At 45.1% G+C, this 23,056-nt stretch overlaps 1 long non-coding RNA gene across 1 annotated transcript; it reads right to left on the bottom strand.

Annotated features, from left to right (window-relative positions):
- Nucleotides 1-757: 757 nt before the first annotated feature.
- On the bottom strand, nt 758-19,898 carry LOC117511651. Its single transcript, XR_004561020.1, has 3 exons — nt 19,888-19,898; nt 5,733-5,739; nt 758-833 (listed from the first exon to the last, which is right to left on the bottom strand). It is a non-coding gene; the product is annotated as an uncharacterized LOC117511651 (long non-coding RNA).
- Nucleotides 19,899-23,056: the final 3,158 nt, after the last annotated feature.

The following is a 23,056-nucleotide window of genomic DNA, read 5'->3' as shown; positions in this document are numbered from 1 at the left end:
AGGAGGCTTGAAGGCAGCAAGCTTTGAGATTTAGGTCTTCATCGATGTAATGCACAGTAAGACTCTGGTATGGCTCTGCTGTACGGCTTGACCACAGGTCAGTTGTTGTTGCAAAAAACTCCACCGTTTTCAGCTCTGCTGTAACTTTCAGTCTACATTTTTTGTAGATGTCTGGTATGGCAACCTGGCTAAAATGTGTGCGTGAAGGCATTCTGTACCGCTTATCCAATGTGCTAACCAAAGCCTGAAATGCAGGCTTGGTCACTATACTAATAGGCATCATGTCTTTCACGATGAACTCCGTTATTGCTGAAGTTATTTCTGTGTGCCGTTTCGAACTCCGTTCATACGGCGTAATTCCTTCGAACTGTTCTGTCAATGATCCCTGTCGGCTGGTACTTTGTTTGCTTGGAGTATTTGTTGTAGTAGCCATGCAACTATCGTATACAGCTTTGTGGTGTTTTTTTAAATGTTGAAAAAGGTTCGTGGTGTTGCTTCGTGAGGTAGCAACTGTAGCAAGGCAGGTTCTGCACAATACCTGACGCTGCGCTGCATCTTCATTTTTAAAGCCAAAATAATTCCACACAACTGACGTGCTGCCCCTCTTTGGTACCAAACTTTGAGCTGTGTTTGCTTCTGTCAAGCCTGAAGCCATTGTACAACAGGTTAGCGCAGTGCTACTGCTAACTACGCTTTGTGGCTGCTTTCTTCGCTCGGCTCGCACTCAAATCTCGTGCGTTACGAGATCACGTTTCAAATCGCATCCTTTGTGATTAGGAAATCTCGTTCTATGATATCGCGATATTATCGTAAATGCGATTAATCGTTCAGCCCTAATGGGCAGAGACTACCCAGAGGGCAGAGAGAGAAGCACATCCCACAGATCAGAGAGTTACTAAAGGTGGAAGTCTGTGGCAGTCCTCCATGGAGCTCAGGAGCCCGAATGGAACAATGCTGCTACAAGAAACTCAAGAGGGAAGAAGGGTATAGCCAAGCCCTACTGTCCCTTCTGTGAAAATGAGGAACACTTTCTCAGTCAATGTACTGAAGTGAAGAAGAGCTCAAGGGAACAGCTCATAGAGTGGATAAAGGCCAACAGGAGGTGCTGGCCCTGTGCAAGGCCTCACCAGGCAGCCCAGTGGGACTTAAAGAAGCCCTGCAGCCTATGCCACGGGAAACATCTACTGGTCTTACACAAAGTCAGTGATAGATCATTGAGAATGGAGAACAAAGAAGAGAGTTGTCCAGTGATTCAACCACTGAGATTCTTTATGTCGACCGACCACCAGAGGACCACCGGGTCCTACTGAAGGTTGTCAGGGTGCTCCTCCGTCACAGAAGTTGCACAATAAACACCTACACCATCTTGGATGACGGGTCTGAAAGGACTATGCTTCTGTCAGCAGCAGCTCAAGAGCTTGGCCTCCAAGGCAGCCAAGAAGACCTGCCCCTGAAAACCATCCACCAGGATGTCCAGAACCTCCGTGGCTCTACCGTGTCTTTCCACATCTCTCCTGCTGATCAACCAAAAACCAGATTCCTCATCTCCAAGGCCTTCACCTCATCCCGCCTTGGTCTAGCCAACCAGTCCTACCCAGTAGATAGTCTCCAGAAAGGGTACACCCACCTAGTTGGCTTGCCTATCAAGTCCTTTCAGAAGGTCAGACCCCTGGTGCTTATCAGTTCTGACCACCCACATCTGATAACCTCCATTGAGCCAGTCAGACCAGGTCCTCCAGGCGGGCCTGCTGTCATTCAGACCTGATTGGTTTGGACTCTTCAGGGACCAGCAAGATTCATCCAGCAACCTCTACACCCCCAGCATTGTCTGGTGACGTCTGTTCCCCCACACATGCCAGAGGTTTTTAAGCACATTGAGAGGCTGTGGCAGCTAGACACCCTCCCATACAAGAGTGAGAAGGTCATAACCAGGTCAAAGCAAAGACCACCCATGTGGAAGTAGCAGGAGTCCAGCGCTATGCCTCCCTTTTGCACAAGGTAGATATGCTTGTACTTCACATCACCAAAGAAGCAGACATGCCAAGTCTGCAGAGCACCAAACGATGGTCAATCAATCAGTTTTATTTATATAGCGCCAAATCACAACAAACAGTTGCCCCAAGGCGCCTTATAGTGTAAGGCAAGGCCATACAATAATTACGTAAAAATCCCAACAGTCAAAACGACCCCTTGTGAGCAAGCACTTGGCGACAGTGGGAAGGAAAAACTCCCTTTTAACAGGAAGAAACCTCCAGCAGAACCAGGCTCAGGGAGGGGCAGTCTTCTGCTGGGACTGGTTGGGGCTGAGGGAGAGAACCAGGAAAAAGACATGCTGTGGAGGGGAGCAGAGATAAATCACTAATGATTAAATGCAGAGTGGTGCATACAGAGCAAAAAGAGAAAGAAACACTCAGTGCATCATGGGAACCCCCCAGCAGTCTAAGTGTATAGCAGCATAACTAAGGGATGGTTCAGGGTGACCTGATCCAGCCCTAACTATAAGCTTTAGCAAAAAGGAAAGTTTTAAGCCTAATCTTAAAAGTAGAGAGGGTGTCTGTCTCCCTAATCTGAATTGGGAGCTGGTTCCACAGGAGAAGAGCCTGAAAGCTGAAGGCTCTGCCTCCCATTCTACTCTTACAAACCCTAGGAACTACAAGTAAGCCTGCAGTCTGAGAGCGAAGCGCTCTATTGGGGTGATATGGTACTATGAGGTCCCTAAGATGGTTGGCTAAAGATCCGGAATGGGCTAAAGCCTACAGCACCAAGATCCAGACGTTAGTGGATTCGGGTTCCATCACTAGGTTAAACCTCGAAGAGGTCAACCAATAGGGAGAAGAGTTTTACATCCCTCACCACATGGTGAATCACAACAAGAAGCAATTGTCTTCAATTGCTCCTATCAGTACAGGGGCCAAAACCTGAATGAGTCACTGCTGTCTGGACCCACTCTTGGGGCTTCACTTCTAGGAGTGCTACTGCGTTTCCAGGAACACACTGTTGCCCTAAGTGCCGACATAAAGGCAATGTTCCGCCAAATCTGCCTCCTGCCTGAAGACCGTGCACTCCTGCGGTTTGTGTGGCTTGATGTAACCTGAGATGACCCTCCGGCAGTGTTTGAGTGGCTGGTTCTACCATTCAGCACCACCTGCAATCTATGCTGTGCCATGTTCGCCCTGCAGCGCCATTTAGCTGATCACAGCCAGCCAGGAGACGCCGTGAGGTTCTTGATCGACAGGTGCTTCTATGTAGACAACCTACTGCAAAGCCTTCCTAAGCCTGAGGACACCAGACATCTAGTAGACAGACTTCGGGAGCTTCTTGCATCTGGAGGATTTGAACTGAGCCAGTGGGCAAGTAACGTGCCAAGTGTCATCGAATACCTACCCAAGGAGGCCAGGTCAGAGCGCATTGAGTTCTGGCTTGCCCATGAGAGAATTGATTACCCCGATTCCTTGGACTTAGCTGGCACTGTCAAACTGACGTCATACCCTACAAGCACTAACCCATAGAATATGACGTTCCCACAATGCACAACATCTATCTGGTCTTAGCGAGTCAGTACGCTCCTTTGGGGTTCATCATACCCTACACCACTCAAGCCAAAATGCTTGTCAGATGCCGCTGGGAGAAAAACAAAGACTGGGATGATCCTCTCCTCCCCCAAGACCTCCTTCAAGCCCGGAACAAATGGGAGGAAGAACTACAGTTCCTGCCTCAAGTCATCCTGCCACGAGCATATGTGCCTGCTGAAGTGGATCAGTCCTCTGTGATCCGTGAAGTCCATGTGTTCACCAACACATCTTAACAAGCGTCTAGCTCTGTGGCGTACCTGAGGACTGTAGACAGTCGAGGCCAAGTTCATCTATCTTTCCTGCTGGCCAGGTCCATAGTTGCACCCAAGCAACGTCTGTCTATGCCCAACCAGCTTGGGACTCCGACAAGGGCGGCCGCATCTCTTCCACTGTCCCTTATCTCTGCTTTCTGCTTTAACCTTCAAGTCTCTACTTCACCAGACTGTCAATTCCTCAAATTATATTGGATACTGGATCTATTGGACTACTATTGGATTTACCATGGAATTGATCAGCTGGTCTCTGAACGCTATTGACACCATTTTTTTCTACAAGAAGGTCAGGACCAGGGGATCCTACCTGCCCAGATGGAACGTATCCTGTGGGCTATGTTCTCGACTCCTGGAGCTCTTGGCGTGTGGCATGCTTGGCGCCTTTCTCCGTTGAGGACGTCAAGGATTTATTCATTTTTGGTCTTATGGTAGCAGGGCTGGTACTTTTTGGCTAATGTGCTACCCTGATCTACCGGAAAATTGTCAAGATGGCGGCATCAAGAACCACGGCTCCTCGCTTGTCCGTCATGATTAACGAGGTTGGCAAGGCAGTGCATTCTTAGACTGCGATGACTCTTGAACTCAGACGCAGATTGGATGACATCTTGGAGCAGATGCGTGCCTTGCAGTTGAAGTTGAAGGTTTCGGAGGCTGGTGAATATTCTTAATTCATAATTGGGATTTGGTTGTTCAAGTGGAACTGTTAAAGTGTTTTTAACTGCTCAACTACAACACTCCAGGCTTATCGAGCCTGAAGGACAAATTGCCCACTGTTTACCTCCACAGAAATTTATTCAGGCCTTGGTGAGATTATTCGGCTCCATTCTTATCTCAACCCACAAAGACAATAAACTGACAGACTTACACATGGACAGAAGACTGAAGCATGCTCCATTTTTCCCTTCACCTCCCTTCCTGCTCCCCCCATCACATACCCCATCCCGGCCACTGCTCGCACCACCCCTTCCCCTGCGGGGGCTGCGCGGTTTTTAGCTGCGGCAGGTCCTCGTTCCCCCCAAGCTGGCGGCAGCGTGACTCCAGTTGCAGCGGCTACCACACACTCACATTGCCTCAATTTGGAAAATGGACTGTTTCAAGTTTAGTGCACATAAACAATGTCAAATGTATATGTGTTGTCTTAATTCCGATGTGTGCCATTATTACGGCAAACAAGTAATAATTATGGATTAATTGCTGTTTGTCTGTGGAATGTGAGTGTGGAAATCTCGTTGTAATGACAATGATAATAAAGCTATCCATCCATCCATCCACTAGAGCTGTGTGGAGTGGTCACTGGAGCTCAGCTGGCTAAACTCTTGGAAAGGGAGCTTATGCTGAAGGTGAACCAGACCATCCTGTGGACAGACTCCACAACAGTGCTGATGTGGCTGCAGTCGGAGTCCTGTCGCTTCAAAATCTTTGTTGGCAACATAGTGGCAGAAATCCAAGAACTAACAAGCCCCAATGCATGGCGTTATGTGGATTCAGCGAGGAACCCTGCAGATGACAGTACAAGAGGCAAGACACTCCAAGACCTTAGGAAGCCCAACAGGTGGCATCAAGGCCCTCCATTTCTCCTGTAACTCCCAGAGAAATGGCCTGTCAAGCCCAATATCAAGCCCGCCGATGACGGCACTGAACACCGGAAGTCTACCTTCTGTGGCGTCATCTCCGATGCACCCGGTACAGTAGCTAAGGAGGCAAAGCAGTATACTACCTGGTAGGAACTACTAGAAGCTACTGTACAGGAGTTGCACAGGGCGGCAGGTCAGACTGACAGCTGTACTGCTGAAGATTACCGCAGGGCGGAGATCTTCATACTCCAGCCAGCCCAGCAGGAGAGTTTTCTGAATGAGTTGCGGCTCCTTTAAGGCAGCCTACTGCTCACCTTGTCACTGGAGATGAATGAACAAGAAGGCATTATTCGTGTCAGCGGCAGACTCCATCGGGCTGTAGGCCTTGAGCAGACAGCAGTGCATCCCATTGTGCTAGATCCTCATCACCCCTCTACCAGGCTCCTAATTTAGGACTTCGATAGTCGCCTGCATCATCCAGGACCTGAGAGGGTGTTTGCCGAAATCCATCGTTCGTACTGGATCTTGCGGGGCCGTGAAGCTGTGTGCCACTACCAGCACACCTGCATTGAGTGTCGGCGATGGAAGGCCACACCCTGTGCTCCCAAGATGGCAGACCTGCCACCTGCCTGCTTACACCTCTTCAAGCCGGCCTTCTTCTCAACGGGGATGGACTGCTTCTGGCCATTTCAAGTCAGAGTCGGAAGGCGCATGGAGAAAAAGTGGGGCATAATATTTAAGTGCCTCACCACCCAAGGTGTCCACTTAGATCTCCTGAACGCAATCGATGCTGATTCATTCTTGATGGCCCTGAGGCAATTTATCGCCCGCCGAGGGACACCAGCTGAGCTATACTCTGACCAGGGAACAAATTTCCTTGGAGGAAAAAAGGAGCTGGGAGAAGCGTTTGGTACACTGTCCCCAGGTCTGCAACAGCAACTTGCCAAACAAAGGATCAGCTTTCACTTCAACCCTCCCGCAGCACCTCACTTTCGAGGAGTCTGGGAATGGGAGATCCTCTCCGTAAAGACGGCCCTGTATACTACAGTAGGATCCCAGCCAGTCCCAGAGATAGTACTGCGAACTGTGCTGCTTGAAGTGGAAGGCATTCTTAATTCAAGCCATTGGGGTGTGTTTCGTCTAGCATCACCGACCTCGGTCCAGTGACCCCCAATGTCCTTTTCATGGGGAGGATAGATGGATCCCTGCCCCAAATTGCCTACCCCGAGACTGAACTCGTGAGCGGCCGTCACTGGAGACACTCCCATGTGTTGGCAGACTGCTTCTAGTCCAGCTTACGGAACTATCTGCCGAGCCTGCAGACACCCAAAATGGCACTCTACACCAGCTGACCTCATGGTTCAGTTGTGCTCCTGATGAACCCACAGCTTCCCTGGGTCTTGTGGACCATTGCACGTGCCACAAGAGTCCACCCCAGTGCTGATGGTCATATCCAGTTAGCGGATGTGAAGATCGGAGATCTTGCAAGGCATTTGCAAGGCTGGTCTTTCTTTTTTTGTATCATGTCTGTGATCTGCTTTTTTTCCACAAAATTAAACAACTGAATGAACATCCTCCGAGGCCGGTGATTCCATAATTTTTGCCAGGGGTTGTACGTGCCTCAACAGTCCACCTTAAGAGTTTATGTGCAATGTTTACCTGTGCCACTTTAAGAGAGCAATGGTTTGCATTGTGGGATAACACCAGCCAGAGAAGTTAACCACAGACAATTTAGCTTCATTTCTTCTTTTTTCTCTTTCGTGCAGCACCAGTGTGCGTCATTGTTGAATGTAAGTATATTTATTGTTCAGTTTAGTAATGTGTGTGTCATTCCCACGGAGAGTCTGTGGTCCGTTTAGAGAAAACATAATGTGTGCTCGTGAGTACTGTTAGTATGGTGTGTTTGATTGACAGGTCAGTTGCAGCAAACCCTTTGATGTGTAATTAAGCTTGTTAAGGCCGTTTAAGGCGGTGGAGATCACTTTTTCCTCCATGATTTATTGTTTACATCATTATGTAGTTTGTAAAGATGCTAATATGGTTGATTGGGGTTTATTGTTCAGCTATTGCACTAGTTTAGATTGAGTTCTGATTACATATTATCAATCAATCAATCAACTTTTTTCTTATATAGCGCCAAATCACAACAAACAGTTGCCCCAAGGCGCTCCATATTGTAAGGCAAGGCCATACAATAATTATGAAAAACCCCAACGGTCAAAACGACCCCCTATGAGCAAGCACTTGGCAACAGTGGGAAGGAAAAACTCCCTTTTAACAGGAAGAAACCTCCAGCAGAACCAGGCTCAGGGAGGGGCAGTCTTCTGCTGAGACTGGTTGGGGCTGAGGGAAAAAACCAGGAAAAAGACATGCCGTGAAGGGGGGCAGAGATCGATCACTAATGATTAAATGCAGAGTGATGCATACGGAGCAAAAAGAGAAAGAAACAGTGCATCATGGGAACCCCCCCACAATCTACGTCTAAAGCAGCATAACCAAGGGATGGTCCAGGGTCACCCGATCCAGCCCTAACTATAAGCCTTAGCGAAAAGGAAAGTTTTAAGCCTAATCTTAAAAGTAGAGAGGGTATCTGTCTCCCTGATCTGAATTGGGAGCTGGTTCCACAGGAGAGGAGCCTGAAAGCTGAAGGCTCTGCCTCCCATTCTACTCTTACAAACCCTAGGAACTACAAGTAAGCCCGCAGTCTGAGAGCGAAGCGCTCTAATGGGGGTAATATGGTACTACGAGGTCCCTGAGATAAGATGGGACCTGATTATTCAAAACCTTATAAGTAAGAAGAAGAATTTTAAATTCTATTCTAGAATTAACAGGAAGCCAATGAAGAGAGGCCAACACGGGTGAGATATGCTCTCTCCTGCTAGTCCCCGTCAGTACTCTAGCTGCAGCATTCTGAACCAACTGAAGGCTTTTTAGGGAACTTTTAGGACAACCTGATAATAATGAATTACAATAGTCCAGCCTAGAGGAAATAAATGCATGAATTAGTTTTTCAGCATCACTCTGAGACAAGACCTTTCTGATTTTAGAGATATTGCGTAAATGCAAAAAGGCAGTCCTACATATTTGTTTAATATGCGCTTTGAATGACATATCCTGATCAAAAATGACTCCAAGATTTCTCACAGTATTACTAGAGATCAGGGAAATGCCATCCAGAGTAACGATCTGGTTAGACACCATGCTTCTAAGATTTGTGGGGCCAAGTACAATAACTTCAGTTTTATCTGAGTTTAAAAGCAGGAAATTAGAGGTCATCCATGTCTTTATGTCTGTAAGACAATCCTGCAGTTTAGCTAATTGGTGTGTATCCTCTGGCTTCATGGATAGATAAAGCTGGGTATCATCTGCGTAACAATGAAAATTTAAGCAATACCGTCTAATAATACTGCCTAAGGGAAGCATGTATAAAGTGAATAAAATTGGTCCTAGCACAGAACCTTGCGGAACGCCATAATTAACTTTAGTCTGTGAAGAAGATTCCCCATTTACATGAACAAACTGTAATCTATTAGACAAATATGATTCAAACCACCGCAGCGCAGTGCCTTTAATACCTATGACATGCTCTAATCTCTGTAATAAAATTTTATGGTCAACAGTATCAAAAGCAGCACTGAGGTCCAACAGAACAAGCACAGAGATAAGTCCACTGTCCGAAGCCATAAGAAGATCATTTGTAACCTTCACTAATGCTGTTTCTGTACTATGATGAATTCTAAAACCTGACTGAAACTCTTCAAATAGACCATTCCTCTGCAGGTGATCAGTTAACTGTTTTACGACTACCCTCTCAAGAATCTTTGAGAGAAAAGGAAGGTTGGAAATTGGCCTATAATTAGCTAAGATAGCTGGGTCAAGTGATGGCTTTTTAAGTAATGGTTTAATTACTGCCACCTTAAAGGCCTGTGGTACATAACCAACTAACAAAGATAGATTGATCATATTTAAGATTGAATAATGGTAGGACTTCCTTGAGCAGCCTGGCAGGAATGGGGTCCAATAAACATGCCGATGGTTTGGACGAAGCAACCAATGAAAATAACTCAGACAGAACAACCGGAGAGAAAGAGTCTAACCAAATACCGGCATCACTGAAAGCAGCCAAAGATAACGATACATCTTTGGGATGGTTATGAGTAATTTTTTCTCTAATAGTCAAAATTTTGTTAGCAAAGAAAGTCATGAAGTCATTACTAGTTAAAGTTAACGGAATACTCAGCTCAATAGAGCTCTGACTCTTTGTCAGCCTAGCTACAGTGCTGAAAAGAAACCTGAGGTTATTCTTATTTTCTTCAATTAGTGATGAGTAGAAAGATGTCCTAGCTTTACGGAGGGCTTTTTTATAGAGCAACAAACTCTTTTTCCAGGCTAAGTGAAGATCTTCTAAGTTAGTGAGACGCCATTTCCTCTCCAACTTACGGGTTATCTGCTTTAAGCTACGAGTTTGAGTTATACCACGGAGTCAGACACTTCTGATTTAAAGCTCTCTTTTTCAGAGGAGCTACAGCATCCAAAGTTGTCTTCAAAGAGGATGTAAAACTATTGACGAGATACTCTAACTCCCTTACAGAGTTTAGGTAGCTACGCTGCTCTGTGTTGGTATATGACATTAGAGAACATAACAAAGGAATCATATCCTTAAACCTAGTTACAGCGCTTTCTGAAAGACTTCTAGTGTAATGAAACTTATTCCCCACTGCAGGGTAGTCCATCAGGGTAAATGTAAATGTTATTAAAAAATGATCAGACAGAAGGGAGTTTTCAGGGAATACTGTTAAATCTTCTATTTCCATACCATAAGTCAGAACAAGATCTAAGATATGATTAAAGTGGTGGGTGGACTCATTTACTTTTTGAGCAAAGCCGATAGAGTCTAATAATAGATTAATTGTTAATGTTAATGATTGTTAATGTTAACCTCTGTAGTATAAATGCAACACTATTGCATACTATATTACTGCAGTTAAAGAATCTGTTATATTCATTATTATTATTTTTCTGTTTCTGTTCCTTAGAACTACACACACCCCCACGTGCACTCTCCTCCCAGATACCCTTTTATGCCTATAACTCACCTGTGCCTGCAGTTGTTCGGTAAACTGCGTAAACTGAACCACTAATGCCTGTTATTGTGTCCTGACCGATGCCCCAGTGGTGAAAGAGGCTTATTACCATCACAAGCCAACCCTATATAGTCCTTTTAAATCTAGTCTCCATAACAGTGAGTGAGTTATAAGTCACACGTAACCCTGTAAAACCCAAATATCAAAAACACAAAAAAAATGTTTCAACCACTCAGATGTTGTTGTAGGAGGCCTTTGGGGCTGAAAATGAAGTGTTTAAAAATATATTTTTTAAGTTTTTACAGAACACAGAATGAGGTGCTGCGAAGAGGAGTTTTAGGCGTGTGGGTTGGGTGGCTGGGCCGATTCAGCGGGTGGCCCCATGAAAGTGGATGGGCCAGCTCCCTGGGCCTGTCCAGATCCAGGTGGGCCGCTTTGAGGTGGTCCACTGAAATGCGTTTGGCTTTTCCACCGAAGTTGACCCAAAAGTTTTTGTCCCCTGTTTACAGTATGTGAAAAGGGCTGCCGTCATGAACAGGCTTTAAATCAGGGGTGGCCAAGTTCGGTCCTCGAGAGCCACCTTCCTGACCCTCTTAGTTGTCTCCCTGCTCCAACACACCTAAATCCAATGAAAGACTCGTTAGCAGACTTTTAATGAGCCTTTCATTGGATTCAGGTGTGTTGGAGCAGGGAGACCAACTAAGAGGGTCAGGAAGGTGGCTCTCGAGGACCGAACTTGGCCACCCCTGCTTTAAATGGTAAATGGACTGCATGTACTGTATATAACGTTTTCCATTTGCATCAGACACTCAAAGTGCTTTACAATAATGCCTCACATTAACCCCGATGTCAGGGTGCTGCCATACAAGGCGCTCCCTATACACCGAGAGTAACTAAGGGATTAAGGACCTTGCCGAAGGGCTCTCAGTGATTTTCCGGTCAGTCTGGGATTTGAGCCAAGGATCTCTGGTCTCAAGTGCAACGCTTAACCACTAGACCATCACCTCCCTGTAACTGTCCTCTGTGAGAGTCATGATGAATAAAAACATAATCTACTGACTGTAGGTGTGGGGACATGTAGGAAAGCGGAGGGCCGTGCTGTGAAGTCGGCAGGGGTGCGAAAATCATAATTTTGTCATAAGGCTCGCTCCTTTGGTGAGCCACCGACCAGGGGGTGGTGGTGAATGAAATCCCCAGGGACCCGTAGTAATTGGCCATAAACCAACTCTGCCGAGGAGCACTGTAAGTCCTCCATGGGAGCCTGTCCACCCATCTACTGTCTGTTAATCCAGCACATAGAGCAGTTTTCATGGAACAATGAAAGAGCTCACACAGTCCATTTGCCTGGGATGAACACGCCACGGTCCGGTGGAGTTTCACACACAGCCTATCTGCGATTGCATTCCATAGCTCTAATGTGAACTGTGAGCCCCTGTCCGAAGAGAGGTCCGATGGAGTGCTGAAATGGTTAACCCATGTACCGATGAACGCCCAGGCCATAATGGCCGTTGTTGCAGACGTCAGTGGTACGGCCTCCGGCCAGCGGGTGGTTCTGTCTACCATGGTGAGGAGGTGCGTGAAACTTGAGGAGGTGGCAAGGGTCCCACAAGGTCCACATTCATGTGATCAAACCTCCATTTTGGTACTGGGAAGTGAGTTAGGGGGGCTTTGATGTGTCGGTGGATGTTGGAGCAGTCGCCACAAGAGGGCACCCAGGCTCTAACGTCTTTTTTTTGAGGCCGTACCAGACGAACTTGGCTGCCACCAGCCTTTGTGACGGTTTCCTCCACGGCTGGGAAAGGCCATGCACAGCCTCAAAGATCCGCTGCTTCCATACAGGGCATGGCTGTCCTGTGGAGAGGTCACAGAGCAGCCTGGTCCCATCCTCAATGAAGGTGATGTCTGTTAGCTGAAATCCGGTGGCTGCAGACCTGAGTGCTTGCACTTCTGGGTCGGCTGCCTGGTTGGCTACCATGAGGGTGTAGTCCAGGTCGATGTGGATGGTGGCTGTGAAGGCTCGGGAGAGGCAGTGCATGATGTTTGTCTTGCCGGCGATGTGCTGGATGTCTGTAGTGAGCTCTGAGATTTAGGAAAGCTGCCGTTGCTGGCGGACGGACCAGGGTTCTGACAATTTGGGCATGGCAAAAGTCAGCAGCTTGTGGTTGACGAAAGCTGTAAACCGCCGGCCCTCCAATAGTGTGCGAAGTGTCGGACGGCGACGTGCAGGGTGACCAGCTCCCAGTCGAATGTGCTGTATTTGCGCTCGTTGGGGCGTAATTGTCGACTGAAGAAAGTGAGTGGCTGCCACGCCCTGTTTACCCACTGCTTGTGTACTGCGCCCACAGCGTAGTCCAGTGCATCTGTGGTGATGATATGGGGGCATCCGGTGATGGCTGGGCCAGCATCGTCGCGGAAGCCAAGGCTGTCTTGGCATCTGAACATGCCATGTGTCTCTTTCTGCTTTCCAGTCTACTGTGTGTTTGGGAGTTTTCCCCTTTAGTACATCGTACACTCAACAAAAATATAAATGCAACACTTTTGGTTTTGCTCCCATTTTGTATGAGATGAACTCAAAGATCTAAAACTTTTTCCACATACACAATATCACCATTTCTCTCAAATATTGTTCACAAACCAGTCTAAATCTGTGATAGTGAGCACTTCTCCTTTGCTGAGATAATCCATCCCACCTCACAGGTGTGCCATATCAAGATGCTGATTAGACACCATGATTAGTGCACAGGTGTGCCTTAGACTGCCCACAATAAAAGGCCACTCTGAAAGGTGCAGTTTTATCACACAGCACAATGCCACAGATGTCGCAAGATTTGAGGGAGCATGCAGTTGGCATGCTGACAGCAGGAATGTCAACCAGAGCTGTTGCTCGTGTATTGAATGTTCATTTCTCTACCATAAGCCGTCTCCAAAGGCGTTTCAGAGAATTTGGCAGTACATCCAACCAGCCTCACAACCGCAGACCATGTGTAACCACACCAGCCCAGGACCTCCACATCCAGCATGTTCACCTTCAAGATCGTCTGAGACCAGCCACTAGGACAGCTGCTGAAACATTCGGTTTGCATAACCAAAGAATTTCTGCACAAACTGTCAGAAACCGTCTCAGGGAAGCTCATCTGCATGCTCGTCGTCCTCATCGGGGTCTCGACCTGACTCCAGTTCGTCGTTGTAACCGCCTTGAGTGGGCAAATGCTCACATTCGCTGGTGTTTGGCACGTTGGAGAGGTGTTCTCTTCATGGATGATGCGAAGGAGATGTGTTGCACTGCATGAGGCAAATGGTGGTCACACCAGATACTGACTGGTATCCCCCCCCAATAAAACAAAACTGCACCTTTCAGAGTGGCCTTTTATTGTGGGCAGTCTAAGGCACACCTGTGCACTAATCATGGTGTCTAATCAGCATCTTGATATGGCACACCTGTGAGGTGGGATGGATTATCTCAGCAAAGGAGAAGTGCTCACTATCACAGATTTAGACTGGTTTGTGAACAATATTTGAGGGAAATGGTGATATTGTGTATGTGGAAAAAGTTTTAGATCTTTGAGTTCATTTCATACAAAATGGGAGCAAAACCAAAAGTGTTGCGTTTATATTTTTGTTGAGTATATAAGGGGCACATGACCATGGCAGCTTTGGGGATGAAGCGGTGGTAAAAGTTCACCATTTGCAAGAACTCCTGCAGGGCTCATACCATGGTCGGTGGCACGAGATTCAGAACCACCTCCACCTTAGATGGGAGAGGCACAGCTCCATCTTTTGTGACTCTGTGCCCCAGAAAGTTGATGGTGGTTACCCCAAACTGGCACTTAGTGGGGTTGATGATTAGTCCATGCAGGCTGAGGCATTCATAAAGCATCCACAGGTGGGAGAGGCGCACCTTTTTGGAGGAGCTGGCCACTAGGATGTCATCCAGGTAGACAAACAGGAATGGCAGGTCGCATAGTACGGAGTCAGTGAGGCACTGGAAGGACTGGGTGGCATTTTTGAGGCCAAATGGCATTCTCAGGAGCTCAAACAGTCCAAACAGGGTGATCACTGCAGTTTTTAGGACGTCTCGTGTGTGGACCGGCATTTGGTGGTATCCATGGATGAGGTCCACCATTGTGAAGATGGCCATGCCTGCCAGGTGCACTTAACAGTCTTGGATGTGGGCCACGGGGTAGAGGTCCAGCATTATGGCATCGTTTAGTCGGCGGAAATCACCGCATGGGCGTCACCCGCCACCAGGCTTGGGCACCATGTGGAGGGGCGACGCTGACAGGCTGTTGGTGCGGTGGATAATCCCGAGGCATTCCATGCGGTTGAATTCCACTTTGGTGATGCTGAGCTAGGACCATGGTGCTTCACTCTATGCTTGGCAGTGGAGGCTGAGATGGTCAGTTGCATGAGTGCAGGGAATTCCCTGAGCAGCTGGTGTAACATGTCTGTCTGCGACAACACACTGAACAGCCTGATGGAATCCACGCCACTGAGGGTGCAGCTGTAAGAGGAAAAGGTGGTGGCGTCAATTAGACAGCTGTTCTTGATGTCCACCAGTAATCCATATTCACAGAGAAAGTCCACGCCCGAGTGGGATGGCAACCTTAGCCGTTATGTAGCTCCAGCTAAAGCTCTGTCCCTCGAAACACAAGTTGATGTGTCTGGTGCTGTATGCGCGTATGAGGCTACCATTGGCAGCTGCCAGGAGCAGGCTCACTCTATGTATCAAGATGTCCAGTTTGGAAGTGGGCAGGATGCTCTGAGTTCTGGGTCAGGGCACAATGTAAACAAACCTTGTGAAGTATGGACAAGAAGACATCGGGGCACAGCAGAAGTCCATCACAGGTGCTACACCTCTTCCAGATAACCCTCTCAGCTTGGGAGAATGCGTCATCATCATTATTCCCCCTGAACTCGCTGGATCAATGCCATCCACATCCTCGCTAGCTATTATTTACATGCGCTGTGAGACACTGGAACACCCTGCTCAGCCTGCCTCTCTCATTGGAGCAGAATCTCTGCTATTTTGGCATTGTGGGATAACACGCCAGACTACTTTCACCTGACCCAGCACTGAATTTGCCGACATGAGAAGATGCTGCTGGATGAGTGTGAGTATTGACTCACTATCATTTAGGCATTAAAAAAACACGAGATACACAAGTTCTTGTGCCAAATATACTCATGTTTTTGTTACCCATGAAAAGGCACTGTCATGGCAAATACCACATTGTTTAGGAACTACTTTTGTGCAGGAATTCATCAAGCACGTCGCAGGCGCGTACTAACAAAGAATACCCAGAAACTGGGTAGTTGTTTGGCCAAAACGAGAGCGTCCACTTTTAGCTTGCCATAATCTAAGATAGTGGCACGTGTGAGAGTATGACACCAGAAATCTGCTCAGTGATGTCACAGCAGCTCAAAGGATTCTGTGAAAACTGCAACAATAAACAGTTTTCTACATATTCTGTTAATTGGACAGATTCATGTTGGTTTTGTGTGATTTTTTTTTTTTTTTTTTTTTTTTTTTAATGCTTCATAAAGGTTTTGCACTGAGCATTAGTGGTTGAATGTGGGTGTGTAGATGGCAGGATATGAGGCAGATCAATGTGTGCACAATTCAAAGTAATGTGTGATTTATAAAAACAGTTTTGCTGAGCCACATCCTCAGACGGGACCAGTAGACGAGGACTCCACTCCACTGCAACAGTCAACAACGAACACGGCATCTGCACCTCAAATGGAGAAGGAGAGAACAGAATTAATCAGCTGGAACAAACAACTCAGAACATTATTTCTCCACAGCAAAATAACAGATTAAAAGAGAGGATGCTAATGTGGTCACCGGCAGCTAGCTCTTTGCTTCACTAACAGTCCCAGAATTTAGATATCATGAGATTGAGTCCTGCTTCATTAGTAGTAACTACATTAAGATGGAGGAGAAAAAATAGTTCAGTACAAAACTAACACCTTAGTGTTGTGAAAGGGAGAACAAATGGGTCTTTAATCTGGATTTCAATGACTCTAGAGAATCAAATTGTTTTATCTCAGCAGGCAGATTGTTCCACAGAACAGGTGCATGGTAAGCGAAAGCTCTGTGGCTCTTTTTAACCTCTGATGCTAGGCTACAGTAAGCCACAAAATAGGATGTTACAGTAATTCAAAGTAGAAGAGAAAAAGGCATGAATCAAAGTCTGTGCATCAGCGATTTGCACTTTGAGTATGCTTCTATGTTAGTAATAAGTTGCTCTAAACAATATCTTATTTAGAACTGCTATTATGACAATGACAAAGGGTTGATTGATTGATTTCTATTTATTTTCATTTATATAGCATCAAATCACAACAGAGTTGCCTCAAGGTGCTTCACACAAGTAAGGTCTAACCTTACAAATCCCCAGAGCAACAGTGGTAAGGGAAAACTACCTCTGAGGAAGAAACCTCAAGCAGACCTGACTCAAAGAGGTGACCCTCTGCTTGGGCCATGCTACAGACATAAATTACAGAACAATTCACAAAACGAATGTACAGGAAATGCTGCTGGTGCCCAGGACAGGAGGGTCTTCAGCACAAATACCACACCCATCTCTGGATGGAGCTGCACCTTAAAATTAAACAGAAAAACAGAATCAGGCATCCCGCAAGACAAGAAATACAGTATAATTTGTCAGCATTAAACAACAGGAAAAACTGGAAATACTAAGGTCATCACTGGTCACTCCCCTAAGCTTCACTAAAAGACCCAGAATTTAGGTAAAGTTGAGGCTGCGGCACGCTCCATTTCCTAAAAAAAAATTAATTAAAAGAGTAAAAAGCGTAGAACTATACTTTGCTAGTATGCTAGCCAAACGAAAGGGAAAATAAGTGCGTCTTAAGTCTGGACTTGAAAGTCTCCATAGAATCTGACTGTTTTATTGATGCAGGGAGATCATTCCACAGAACGGGCACGATAAGAGAAAGCTTGTTGACCCGCAGACTTCTTATTCACCCTAGGGGCACAAAGTTGTCCTGCTCCCCGAGAACGTAAAGCCCAGGACGGTACGTAAGGTTTAATTAGGTCAACTAGGTAGGGAGGTGCCAGTCTGTGAACAATTTTATAGACTAGTAGCAGAACCTTAAAATCTGATCTCACTGGGACAGGAAGCCAGTGAAGAGATGCCAAAATGGGTGTAATGTGGTCGAACTTTCTGCTTCATGTCAAAAGTTTGGCTGCAGCATTTTGAATCAACTGGAAACCCCTAATGTTGGACTGTGGTAAACCACAAAATAGAACTTTGCAGAAGTCCAATCTAGAAGAGATAAACACATGGATCCCGGTTTCAGCATCAGCCATAGACAGGATGGGATGAATTTTCACTATATTTTGCAGGTGGAAGAAAGCAGTCCTCATAATATTTCTAATGTGGAGGTCAAAGGACAATGTAGGATCAAAAATTACCCCAGGGTTCCTCACTTTGTCAGTGTGATGTATGACACACGAGCCTGGGCTAAGCATTTACTGGTCAAATTGATACCAATGTCGGACCCAGAGCCAACATTTCAGTCTTATCAGAGTTTAAAAGTAGGAATTTTCTAGACATGCAACTTCTCACTGATGCAAGGCAATCTTCTAAGGATTTTATGTGGATGAGATTACCAACACCTATCGGCATGTATAACAGTATCATCAGCATAGCAGTGAAACACATAAGACTGACATGGTTTGCATATAAGACTGGCATAGCATGATTCAAGTACACACATATATGTCAGAAGGTGGGGGGAACATACCATATTCTGTCCCCCCTGGTGGAAAAGGTGGAGGGGACATGTCCCCCATCCCCTACCAAATTGTGCCCATGTATGTATGTATATATATATATATATATATATATATACACACAGTAGTGTTCAGAATAATAGCAGTGCTATGTGACTAAAAAGATTAATCCAGGTTTTGAGTATATTTCTTATTGTTACATGGGAAACAAGGTACCAGTAGATTCTCACAAATCTAAGACCAAGCATTCATGATATGCACACTTTTAAGGCTATGAAATTGGGCTATTGGTAAAAAAAAAAAAAAAGTAGAAAAGGGGGTGTTCACAATAATAGTAGTGTGGCATTCAGTCTGTGAGTTCGTCAGTTTTGTGGCACAAACAGGTGTGAATCAGGTGTCCCCTATTCAAGGATGAAGCCAGCACCTGTTGAACATGCTTTTCTCTTTGAAAGCCTGAGGAAAATGGGACGTTTAAGACATTGTTCAGAAGAACAGCGTAGTTTGATTAAAAAGTTGATTGGAGAGGGGAAAACGTATACGCAGGTGCAAACAATTATAGGCTGTTCATCTACAATGATCTCCAATGCTTTAAAATGGACCAAAAAAAAAGACGCGTGGAAGAAAACTGAAAACAACCATCAAAATGGATAGAAGAATAACCAGAATGGCAAAGGCTCACCCATTGATCAGCTCCAGGATGATCAAAGACAGTCTGGAGTTACTTGTAAGTGCTGTGACAGTTAGAAGACACCTGTGTGAAGCTAACTTATTTGCAAGAATCCCCCGTAAAGTCCCTCTGTTAAATTAAAAGACGTGCAGAAGAGGTTACAATTTGCCAAAACACATCAACTGGCCTAAAGAGAAATGGAGGAATATTTTGTGGACTGATGAGAGTAAAATTGTTCTTTTTGGGTCCAAGGGCCGCAGACAGTTTGTGAGACGACCCCCAAACTCTGAATTCAAGCCACAGTTCACAGTGAAGCATGGTGGTGCAAGCATCATGATATGGGCATGTTTCTCCTACTATGGTGTTGGGCCTATACAAGGTCTGTTAGAAAAGAATCCAACCTTTTTATTTTTTGCAAAAACTATATGGATTTGAATCATGTGCTTGCATCAGCCAAGCTTGAACCTTCGTGCGCATGCGTGAGTTTTTTTCATGCCTGTCTGTTGCGTCATTCGCCTGTGAGCATGCCTTGTGGGAGGAGTGGTCCAGCCTCCTGGGTGTTCATTGTCAGGAAATTGGCTGAGCGACTGCCGCTTTATTGCATCAAAATTTCTTCAGAAACTGAGAGAGACAGCCAGGTGGAAACCATTTGGAAAATTCAGATGGCTTTCGGTGAAGATCTTATGGGGATCACACAGATTAAGGAGCATTACAACCGGATTAAAGATGGCCCACAGCGGCTGAGGGCGCGCCGCGCTCCGAGCGGCTATCGACAGGCTGAAATGACCAGCTCATTTCCAAACTAAATGCTGTGTTGATCCGGGACGTCGTCTGACTACTACAGAAATGGCAGAAGAGGTGGACATACCACTTTTTCGGCACATTCCACTGTTACAGGAGTTTTTGTCATGGAAAGAGGAGCGGAGGAATTTGCCACGGAGCCTCTAATGGCGTGGGACAAAAGCACCTCCGTGTTGGTCTCACAGGATATGCCCTGACATTCGCAGCTCTTGCACCATTCGGAAGATTCAGACTGCTTTCAATGGCTTTTCAGTCGTGTGACTATCTGAGAAATTGTGGACAAGCTGGACATGCCACAACATGTCCTGTGAGGCTTCATCACGGCGTTGCTTTTTGTTCTGTGCCATGCGGCTCCGTCCCGACGCGCAAATTCCTCCGCACGTCTTTCCATGACAAAAACTCCTGTAACAGTGGAATGTGCCGAAAAAGTGGTATAAAGGGAGAAAAGCAGGGGGCCTAAGACAGACCCCCGTGAACCCCAAATTTCATGTCACTAAGGTTAGAGGTCGTGTTACTGCACAAAACACAGAACGACTGGTCAAGTATGACGTCAAAGATGCAAGGGCACTCCCAGTAATCCCAAAATGATTTTCCAGCCTGTCAAGTAGAATATGATGATCCACAGTATCAAATGCAGCACTGAGATTTAATAGCACAAGAACCATAGTGATGTCTGAATCCATTGCCAGCAGAAGGTCATTCACCACTTTAGTGAGAGCCGTCTCTGTGGAATGATATTTTCTAAAAGCAGACTGCAGTGGCTCAGAGATTATTCTCAGTAAGATAGTCTACGAACTGCCGTGACACCACTTTGATTAATTGATTGACAGGATAGGCCGAATCCTGGCAGTATTACAGAGGTGATAGAAAGCAGTTTTAGTGATTTCTGTAATGTTATGGGTGAAAAGACTGTGTGGGATGAAAGGTAAGCCCAAAATTTTCACTTCATCACTGTTATGAGTAACACACGAGTCCAGGGTTAACATTAACTTCCCAAACGGATGCCTGTCTTGTAGGACCAATGACCATCATCTTGGTCTTGTCAGAATTTAAAAGAAGTTGTTACACATCCTGTTTTTCATGTCAGTAGCATAGCAATGAAAATGTGCTTTTTCCACACCATTCTAACTTTTTCTGATTTGGGATTGTAATTGTATGTGCTCTAGGCCAGTCTTTTCACCAGGTTTCTTTGAAATCAGTTTATTAGTTGTTGAGAAATCCTGCTAACAAACCCACAAACAATAAAAACAAGGAACAAACTGATAAAAAAAAAAAACCCAATCTCTTTGGTGAATTGATTTGTCACAAGTGAAACTTGGTGCTAAATAAAATGGCAAATATAAAAATGGATCGATTGCTTCAGCAGATTTGTAGAATCTTGTTCGTGTGACGGCAGCACACAGTTGTGAGGTGCAGAATGTTACTTTGTATAAGATGCGTAGAAACACTTCTGTTCCAGTGTATCGCCATAAAAGCCAGTTAACAGCGCTGCAATTCATCTGATAACATTTATCCCTTCAAGCAAGACGAAAATATAAAAGTAATTAACGCAATTGAGATTTGACAGTGTTTCCAACACAGGCAGGCTGCAGGGACCACACACACACAGAAAGAGACAAAGCTTGACAGCTTTGACCGCACGTACAAGGACTCAAACAACCAGTAACCTAACGTCATACATCAGGCTGAATTCCAGTGTCTGACTGCTTTACACTGCAGACAGACATACTCAGATAGACAGATGGATTCAATTTAATGTGATGAGCCTAATGTGCTACCTGAATTTTTAATAATATTGAATTTATGTAAATTGAGAAGTGATGCAGTAATTGTGGTGAACAAATATGAAAGTGATTTGTAACACAGGTACCTTTATATAAAATTTGCCTACTGGTTTGTTAACAACGTAATACAAAAAGAAGGTTGGTTGATATGGGAGATTTGGTTTATTTTATTTATACAATAAATGTTAAAAGGAGGTGGAGCCAGAAAATCTGAAGCATCATCATGAAAAAGTTAATATAATTTTTTTTTTTTTTTTAAAGTTATATAAAATCAAAATTGAAATTAAGTTACTTACATTTGTTTACATTTGGTTAAAAGAAAAAAAAAAAAACTTTGTAAAAAGCTTCACCCCACTTCCAAAAACTGGGTGAATTGGTGACTAACTTGTTCATTGGTGTATATGTGTTTGAGTGTGAAAGTGTCTGTCTATACACAGCCCTACAATAGCGTCCTATATCCGGTTGTTAAGCTCTGACATAACGCATCACGTGAAAAAATTGTTTCCGGGTCCAAAGACCTGCAAGTTTACAAATAAAGTTACATCTGTATGATCCTTTTAAGGATCTACAGTTTAAGTTTAGTTTGTGTTTACAGTGTGCACAAACCTCCCTCCTTCCGTTCTCCACCTCTGTTAACTGCATTCGTCTGTTTCTAAGGTAAGAACACTTAATAAAACTTTTTTCCTTTTAATTTATATATTTTATTATGCACAGGTAAAATATACGTCTGTTTGTTCATAAAAAATATTTATTACAATAAACAGGATGTTAAAGTGCAAACTTCACTTTCCCCCGAACGACATGAACAGGAAACGATTGCAGCTCGCAGCAACTCCCATTGAAAATAATGTTGAAACAACCTGAGCTTCTGGGATTTTTACATAAAATCGTAAGTGACCCCACTCATCCATTACATAGTCTCTTCAGCCTGCTGCCGTCGGGGAGGAGACTGCGCAGTCTCCAGGCCAAGACCAGCCGGCTGAGAGACAGCTTTTCCCACCAGGCTGTCAGGTCACTCAACTCCCTCCCTGCTTTGCCCCCTTTCCCCCTGTTGCCCTCCACTCACACATAAACACAAACTGGACTGTTTCACTTTCCACTCCCGTCTATTCCCTAACCTCCCTAACCTAAGCTGCTGTGAAGATATTGCACTTTATACATAAAATACTCTGCACAATGATCAATAACTGTATATATTCTTGCTCTGGTCATGGAATTTGCACATATCCATTACTGCTGAATGTTGTCCTGCCACTTTGCACTACAAGTATTTGTTTACAATTCTACACTTGATACTTATACTTTATTATATTTCTACACTTGATACTTATACTTTATTATATTTCTTTAATACCTTTTGTGAGGTCAGGGAGTCCAGAGATCAGGTATTTCAGTTCTCAATATGTCTGTGATGTATTGTAGAAATGACAATAAAGCTGACTAAGACTAAAACAAAGGCAATAACATCTAAAAACCCAGTTATATACAACCCCTGGCAAAAATTATGGAATCACGGGCCTCGGAGGATGTTCATTCAGTTGTT

This window comes from Thalassophryne amazonica, chromosome 6 (assembly GCF_902500255.1).
Source record: "Thalassophryne amazonica chromosome 6, fThaAma1.1, whole genome shotgun sequence".
NCBI classification, from domain to species: Eukaryota; Metazoa; Chordata; class Actinopteri; order Batrachoidiformes; family Batrachoididae; genus Thalassophryne; species Thalassophryne amazonica.
Note: the sequence above shows the minus strand (reverse complement) of the source record. Positions and strands in the feature narration are given on the sequence as shown.